Below are 8236 nucleotides of genomic sequence, written 5' to 3' on the forward strand. Positions count from 1 at the left end.
TTTCAAGCAGATGATGGGAGTCCAAGTATTAAGGTGACATGTGTTGCCCGTGCCCCCCTCCCCCCTGTGTTCTTATTCATTAACCTCTGATGTTGTTCCAGCGTATTGTGGGGGTACCAATGTTAAGGTCGGGTACGTTGCCCTCTCCCAGCCTCCCCCCTCGGGTCAGAGCCTCAAGTGCGCCCATCCCCCAGTCGGTGCGCACCCACCCCATTCCTAATGGAGGTGTATGCCCATCCCCTCCCCCCACCCGCCCGACACCCACCCGATGAAGGTGATTCCTCTGTGTCCACTTGGGTGTCCGTCGGTTCGTACCCATTTGCTGGTGAGCGCGAGCACGTGGTGCTCGTGTGTCCATTCTTGGGCTACCTGGCTTACTGGAACGGGTTCCAGCTCTGGCCAGGAGAACCACGAGAGGTGCCCTCTCACCGCTGCTCCTCCTAGCTGAATAGCACTCCGTGGTGTCCACGCGCCACATTTCATTTACGCACTCGTGGGTCGATGGGCACTCGGGTCACTTCCAGGTCTTTGCGATTGTGACTTGTGCCCTGACTCTAACCCTAACCCTTACCCAGCCCCGTCTCCTCCTCGGCCCCTGCCTGACTGACTCCTTCCCGCCCGGCCTGTCACCTGTCACCGTCCTCTGCCCCTGCCTGACACGCTCCTCCCCGCCCGGGCCGTCACCGTCCTCGGCCCCTGCCTGACGGGGCTCCTCCGTCGCCTGGGCCTTCCAAGGGCTTGGTGTGGACGCTGGTTCCAGGACGCCCTCCCAGGAACCCGGTAGCAGGGCGGCCGCAGCGTCTCGCGCCACCCAACCGTCCGCCGGCCGGCGGCCGTCGCTAAGTGGCCTGCGGGGGACGTGCCCCCACTGTGGGGCGGGCGCCCAGCCTGGTGTCTTCTCTGAGGCCCCGTGGCTGCTTTTCCCCCCCCCGCAAGGGGAGAGCCGCGGAGGTGGGGACCGCCTCCTCGTGGGGACGTACACCCAGCTCTCCACGTCGGATTCCGGGGCTCTCTGTCCTGCCAGAAGGCCCAGCTGGCCTGCGGGTCCTTAGAGTGGCAAAAACATCCGAAAACTGAGATTGAGGGTCCGGTGGTTGTCTGCACTTTTGTGCTGGGCACCCCAGGGAGGCCCGGGGGCTGGCTGAACAACGCGGTCTGCTGGGCGGGGGGGGGTTTGGAGGAGCAACTGATGCCCTTTGCACTTTGGGTAGCAAGTGTCTGAGGTGTCTCTGAGCCCTGCGCCATGTCGGGGGTGGGGGTGGGAGGTCGGGGGGGGGGGGTGGAGGAGCAGGAGGAGGAGGAGGTGGGAAGGGCCGTGGCCTGCAGTCGTGTTCCCGGGGTGGCTTCTTCCACAGGCTGCTTGGCCTGGGCTCCCTGCACCTGGGCCTTTGGAGGACTGGCCCTGTGCTTGCCAACGCTTCCCCTGCAGGGACCCAGAGCTGGGAGGTTGCATCTCTCAGCCCTGGGTCGGGCAGAGCCCCAGCGGGCCATGCCCACAACCTCTCTCAGCACGGGTCCCCCAGAAGGCTCCTTTGGGACCAGGATTCTCTTGCGGGTGACTCTTTAAGGTCTGGCCCCTGGATGGAGGGGCACCAGGAGTAGAGGAGCAGGAAGGGGAAGGGGTGGCCGTGCGAGGGGACACTTTCAGGCCAAGTCCCAGCTTCAGCCTGATCCTCCTGGGAACCCCGGGGTGTACGTCACACCTCCTGGTTGTCCCGCTCTGAGACAAGGAGCCGGGCTTCGCATTCCCCCAGCAGCCAGTCGTGGGCTGAGGACACCTGGGGCGTTGGGAACTCCCTGGCTTCTCCTTGGCTTAACATCTGGAGCTGCTTGTGAATCGTGCCGCCACACACACCCGAGTGCAGGTGTCTTCTGCACAGACTGCGGGCCTCGCTCTTCTGAATGCCGCTAGCTCGCCACCCACCCACGGGTGAACCTGGTCAGGGTACTTTCTCTCGGGGGCAGACTCTGATCCTGGCGGGCTACCGGTGTCTCTGTTTGCTCGTTTCTTTCTTCCATTTCGGGAAAGGCTTCCTTACTGGGTGTGGAAATCTCCTATGCCTTTCCTCGCCTATTCTGTCAGCTTTAAAATTCTCTTTCAGTTGCCACCCTCACAGATGGATTAGGAAACTCTTTCCGGTGCACTCATTAGTGAAATGACCTCAATGAAGCTGGAATCCAATATCTAATCGCCGATTTTTAGCGAGTCCACACGCCAGGGGGGTCGGGGTCCAATGCAGCCCCGGCCAGGCCCAGGCCCCTTGGAATGGGCCACAGGAGGACACAGAGGAGGGTCCCGGCCCCCACGGTCGCGTTGCCGGCAGTTCTCCAAGGGCTTGGGCGTTTTCCAGAGGTAGGAGATGGAGGGGACTGATTTCTTCAGCGCCCCACTAACCACGCCACCCCACCCATGGGACACATCCCAAGAGAGAGAGAGAGACGCCCCATACACTCGCTCCCCTCCCCCATGCGCTGTGCCCCAGCCCGGGCCCGGGGGAATAGGCGGCAGCCCACCCACAGGGTGGGGGGCGCAGCTGAAAGGGGTTGTCGGGGAGGGCGGCCCCTGCCTGGGGTCAAAGGGCGGGCGACCCGCGCGTGCGCAATCGGCGGCGGCGGCGGGGGCGGCCACGAGCTGGGGGTGGGCCAGGCGAGGAGAGGAAGGGGGCTGGAAGGTCTCCACCTTGGCGAGTCCAGCCGTGGAGGCGCATCTTGTGTGAGTGTGAGTGAGTGAGTGTGAGTGTGAGTGTGTGTGTGTGTGTGTGTGTGTGTGTATAGAGAGACAGCCCCCCACCCCGGCCCGCCGCTCCCTGCCCGCCCCGCCCCGCCCCGCCTGTCACCCCCGTCCCTCGGAGCCCGCCGGACCCGGCCGGTGAACTCAACAGGCCCGCCCGGTGCGGGTCAGCGCCGGCGCGGGGCCTGGGGCGGGAGGAGGCGGCGGGGAAGCGCAGAGAGGCTCGGCTTCTTGAGCGGGGCAGGGGCGCCCTCCGCCGTCTAGGGCCACACCACCCTGAACGCGCCCGATCTCGTCTGGTCTCGGAAGCTAAGCAGGGTCGGGCCTGGTTAGTACTTGGATGGGAGACCGCCTGGGAATACCGGGTGCCTTAGGCTTCTTTTTTTTTTTTTTTTTTTTTTGCCTCTTGTTCTGTCCCCTCTCTGGGAGCGAGGCGGCGGCCCGGGGCGGGGGTCACCCCCACCCTCAGCGCCCGCCGCGGTGCCTGGCGCCCCAGCCCGCACCGTGGGGCCTCCTCTTGTCCCAAGCCGCGACACCGCCGTCACGCGGCAGCATGCGTGGCTTCTGGACTGTCAGGTCTCAGACCAAAGGTCTGCTCCGTGGGAACCGACACGCTGGAGGAAACCTTGAGAGTCTGAGAGGGGAGGGAGTTCCAGAAGAAGGCCAGGATGTCATTTTGAGGGAGTATGTGACCAGAACTCGTCCCGTTGCTTTTGGGGTTCTATGGGCTACACGTAGGAATCTTTGGTGGTGGCACCTGATGTTGGGGGATCCGGAGTCACACCCAGACCTGCCCCACAGGCCTCCTTTTACTTTTCTCTTCGGATTCATTATGTTTAAAAAGTGTCTCTTATCTCTATGATTGCATTTTCTTTTCTCTCTCTTTTCAAGCAGATGATGGGAGTCCAAGTATTAAGGTGACATGTGTTGCCCGTGCCCCCCTCCCCCCTGTGTTCTTATTCATTAACCTCTGATGTTGTTCCAGCGTATTGTGGGGGTACCAATGTTAAGGTCGGGTACGTTGCCCTCTCCCAGCCTCCCCCCTCGGGTCAGAGCCTCAAGTGCGCCCATCCCCCAGTCGGTGCGCACCCACCCCATTCCTAATGGAGGTGTATGCCCATCCCCTCCCCCCACCCGCCCGACACCCACCCGATGAAGGTGATTCCTCTGTGTCCACTTGGGTGTCCGTCGGTTCGTACCCATTTGCTGGTGAGCGCGAGCACGTGGTGCTCGTGTGTCCATTCTTGGGCTACCTGGCTTACTGGAACGGGTTCCAGCTCTGGCCAGGAGAACCACGAGAGGTGCCCTCTCACCGCTGCTCCTCCTAGCTGAATAGCACTCCGTGGTGTCCACGCGCCACATTTCATTTACGCACTCGTGGGTCGATGGGCACTCGGGTCACTTCCAGGTCTTTGCGATTGTGACTTGTGCCCTGACTCTAACCCTAACCCTTACCCAGCCCCGTCTCCTCCTCGGCCCCTGCCTGACTGACTCCTTCCCGCCCGGCCTGTCACCTGTCACCGTCCTCTGCCCCTGCCTGACACGCTCCTCCCCGCCCGGGCCGTCACCGTCCTCGGCCCCTGCCTGACGGGGCTCCTCCGTCGCCTGGGCCTTCCAAGGGCTTGGTGTGGACGCTGGTTCCAGGACGCCCTCCCAGGAACCCGGTAGCAGGGCGGCCGCAGCGTCTCGCGCCACCCAACCGTCCGCCGGCCGGCGGCCGTCGCTAAGTGGCCTGCGGGGGACGTGCCCCCACTGTGGGGCGGGCGCCCAGCCTGGTGTCTTCTCTGAGGCCCCGTGGCTGCTTTTCCCCCCCCCGCAAGGGGAGAGCCGCGGAGGTGGGGACCGCCTCCTCGTGGGGACGTACACCCAGCTCTCCACGTCGGATTCCGGGGCTCTCTGTCCTGCCAGAAGGCCCAGCTGGCCTGCGGGTCCTTAGAGTGGCAAAAACATCCGAAAACTGAGATTGAGGGTCCGGTGGTTGTCTGCACTTTTGTGCTGGGCACCCCAGGGAGGCCCGGGGGCTGGCTGAACAACGCGGTCTGCTGGGCGGGGGGGGGTTTGGAGGAGCAACTGATGCCCTTTGCACTTTGGGTAGCAAGTGTCTGAGGTGTCTCTGAGCCCTGCGCCATGTCGGGGGTGGGGGTGGGAGGTCGGGGGGGGGGGGTGGAGGAGCAGGAGGAGGAGGAGGTGGGAAGGGCCGTGGCCTGCAGTCGTGTTCCCGGGGTGGCTTCTTCCACAGGCTGCTTGGCCTGGGCTCCCTGCACCTGGGCCTTTGGAGGACTGGCCCTGTGCTTGCCAACGCTTCCCCTGCAGGGACCCAGAGCTGGGAGGTTGCATCTCTCAGCCCTGGGTCGGGCAGAGCCCCAGCGGGCCATGCCCACAACCTCTCTCAGCACGGGTCCCCCAGAAGGCTCCTTTGGGACCAGGATTCTCTTGCGGGTGACTCTTTAAGGTCTGGCCCCTGGATGGAGGGGCACCAGGAGTAGAGGAGCAGGAAGGGGAAGGGGTGGCCGTGCGAGGGGACACTTTCAGGCCAAGTCCCAGCTTCAGCCTGATCCTCCTGGGAACCCCGGGGTGTACGTCACACCTCCTGGTTGTCCCGCTCTGAGACAAGGAGCCGGGCTTCGCATTCCCCCAGCAGCCAGTCGTGGGCTGAGGACACCTGGGGCGTTGGGAACTCCCTGGCTTCTCCTTGGCTTAACATCTGGAGCTGCTTGTGAATCGTGCCGCCACACACACCCGAGTGCAGGTGTCTTCTGCACAGACTGCGGGCCTCGCTCTTCTGAATGCCGCTAGCTCGCCACCCACCCACGGGTGAACCTGGTCAGGGTACTTTCTCTCGGGGGCAGACTCTGATCCTGGCGGGCTACCGGTGTCTCTGTTTGCTCGTTTCTTTCTTCCATTTCGGGAAAGGCTTCCTTACTGGGTGTGGAAATCTCCTATGCCTTTCCTCGCCTATTCTGTCAGCTTTAAAATTCTCTTTCAGTTGCCACCCTCACAGATGGATTAGGAAACTCTTTCCGGTGCACTCATTAGTGAAATGACCTCAATGAAGCTGGAATCCAATATCTAATCGCCGATTTTTAGCGAGTCCACACGCCAGGGGGGTCGGGGTCCAATGCAGCCCCGGCCAGGCCCAGGCCCCTTGGAATGGGCCACAGGAGGACACAGAGGAGGGTCCCGGCCCCCACGGTCGCGTTGCCGGCAGTTCTCCAAGGGCTTGGGCGTTTTCCAGAGGTAGGAGATGGAGGGGACTGATTTCTTCAGCGCCCCACTAACCACGCCACCCCACCCATGGGACACATCCCAAGAGAGAGAGAGAGACGCCCCATACACTCGCTCCCCTCCCCCATGCGCTGTGCCCCAGCCCGGGCCCGGGGGAATAGGCGGCAGCCCACCCACAGGGTGGGGGGCGCAGCTGAAAGGGGTTGTCGGGGAGGGCGGCCCCTGCCTGGGGTCAAAGGGCGGGCGACCCGCGCGTGCGCAATCGGCGGCGGCGGCGGGGGCGGCCACGAGCTGGGGGTGGGCCAGGCGAGGAGAGGAAGGGGGCTGGAAGGTCTCCACCTTGGCGAGTCCAGCCGTGGAGGCGCATCTTGTGTGAGTGTGAGTGAGTGAGTGTGAGTGTGAGTGTGTGTGTGTGTGTGTGTGTGTGTGTATAGAGAGACAGCCCCCCACCCCGGCCCGCCGCTCCCTGCCCGCCCCGCCCCGCCCCGCCTGTCACCCCCGTCCCTCGGAGCCCGCCGGACCCGGCCGGTGAACTCAACAGGCCCGCCCGGTGCGGGTCAGCGCCGGCGCGGGGCCTGGGGCGGGAGGAGGCGGCGGGGAAGCGCAGAGAGGCTCGGCTTCTTGAGCGGGGCAGGGGCGCCCTCCGCCGTCTAGGGCCACACCACCCTGAACGCGCCCGATCTCGTCTGGTCTCGGAAGCTAAGCAGGGTCGGGCCTGGTTAGTACTTGGATGGGAGACCGCCTGGGAATACCGGGTGCCTTAGGCTTCTTTTTTTTTTTTTTTTTTTTTTGCCTCTTGTTCTGTCCCCTCTCTGGGAGCGAGGCGGCGGCCCGGGGCGGGGGTCACCCCCACCCTCAGCGCCCGCCGCGGTGCCTGGCGCCCCAGCCCGCACCGTGGGGCCTCCTCTTGTCCCAAGCCGCGACACCGCCGTCACGCGGCAGCATGCGTGGCTTCTGGACTGTCAGGTCTCAGACCAAAGGTCTGCTCCGTGGGAACCGACACGCTGGAGGAAACCTTGAGAGTCTGAGAGGGGAGGGAGTTCCAGAAGAAGGCCAGGATGTCATTTTGAGGGAGTATGTGACCAGAACTCGTCCCGTTGCTTTTGGGGTTCTATGGGCTACACGTAGGAATCTTTGGTGGTGGCACCTGATGTTGGGGGATCCGGAGTCACACCCAGACCTGCCCCACAGGCCTCCTTTTACTTTTCTCTTCGGATTCATTATGTTTAAAAAGTGTCTCTTATCTCTATGATTGCATTTTCTTTTCTCTCTCTTTTCAAGCAGATGATGGGAGTCCAAGTATTAAGGTGACATGTGTTGCCCGTGCCCCCCTCCCCCCTGTGTTCTTATTCATTAACCTCTGATGTTGTTCCAGCGTATTGTGGGGGTACCAATGTTAAGGTCGGGTACGTTGCCCTCTCCCAGCCTCCCCCCTCGGGTCAGAGCCTCAAGTGCGCCCATCCCCCAGTCGGTGCGCACCCACCCCATTCCTAATGGAGGTGTATGCCCATCCCCTCCCCCCACCCGCCCGACACCCACCCGATGAAGGTGATTCCTCTGTGTCCACTTGGGTGTCCGTCGGTTCGTACCCATTTGCTGGTGAGCGCGAGCACGTGGTGCTCGTGTGTCCATTCTTGGGCTACCTGGCTTACTGGAACGGGTTCCAGCTCTGGCCAGGAGAACCACGAGAGGTGCCCTCTCACCGCTGCTCCTCCTAGCTGAATAGCACTCCGTGGTGTCCACGCGCCACATTTCATTTACGCACTCGTGGGTCGATGGGCACTCGGGTCACTTCCAGGTCTTTGCGATTGTGACTTGTGCCCTGACTCTAACCCTAACCCTTACCCAGCCCCGTCTCCTCCTCGGCCCCTGCCTGACTGACTCCTTCCCGCCCGGCCTGTCACCTGTCACCGTCCTCTGCCCCTGCCTGACACGCTCCTCCCCGCCCGGGCCGTCACCGTCCTCGGCCCCTGCCTGACGGGGCTCCTCCGTCGCCTGGGCCTTCCAAGGGCTTGGTGTGGACGCTGGTTCCAGGACGCCCTCCCAGGAACCCGGTAGCAGGGCGGCCGCAGCGTCTCGCGCCACCCAACCGTCCGCCGGCCGGCGGCCGTCGCTAAGTGGCCTGCGGGGGACGTGCCCCCACTGTGGGGCGGGCGCCCAGCCTGGTGTCTTCTCTGAGGCCCCGTGGCTGCTTTTCCCCCCCCCGCAAGGGGAGAGCCGCGGAGGTGGGGACCGCCTCCTCGTGGGGACGTACACCCAGCTCTCCACGTCGGATTCCGG

At 63.7% G+C, this 8236-nt stretch overlaps 2 non-coding genes across 2 annotated transcripts; both read left to right on the forward strand.

Moving 5' to 3' along the window:
* The first annotated feature begins 2989 nt into the window (after positions 1–2989).
* Positions 2990–3108, forward strand: LOC142874415 (5S ribosomal RNA). Its single transcript, XR_012922232.1, has one exon. It is a non-coding gene; the product is annotated as a 5S ribosomal RNA (ribosomal RNA).
* Positions 3109–6604: 3496 nt separating this feature from the next.
* On the forward strand, positions 6605–6723 carry LOC142874416 (5S ribosomal RNA). The gene has a single exon (XR_012922233.1). It is a non-coding gene; the product is annotated as a 5S ribosomal RNA (ribosomal RNA).
* The last annotated feature ends 1513 nt before the right edge of the window (positions 6724–8236 follow it).

This window comes from Microcebus murinus, chromosome 12 (assembly GCF_040939455.1).
Source record: "Microcebus murinus isolate Inina chromosome 12, M.murinus_Inina_mat1.0, whole genome shotgun sequence".
Lineage (NCBI taxonomy): Eukaryota > Metazoa > Chordata > Mammalia > Primates > Cheirogaleidae > Microcebus > Microcebus murinus.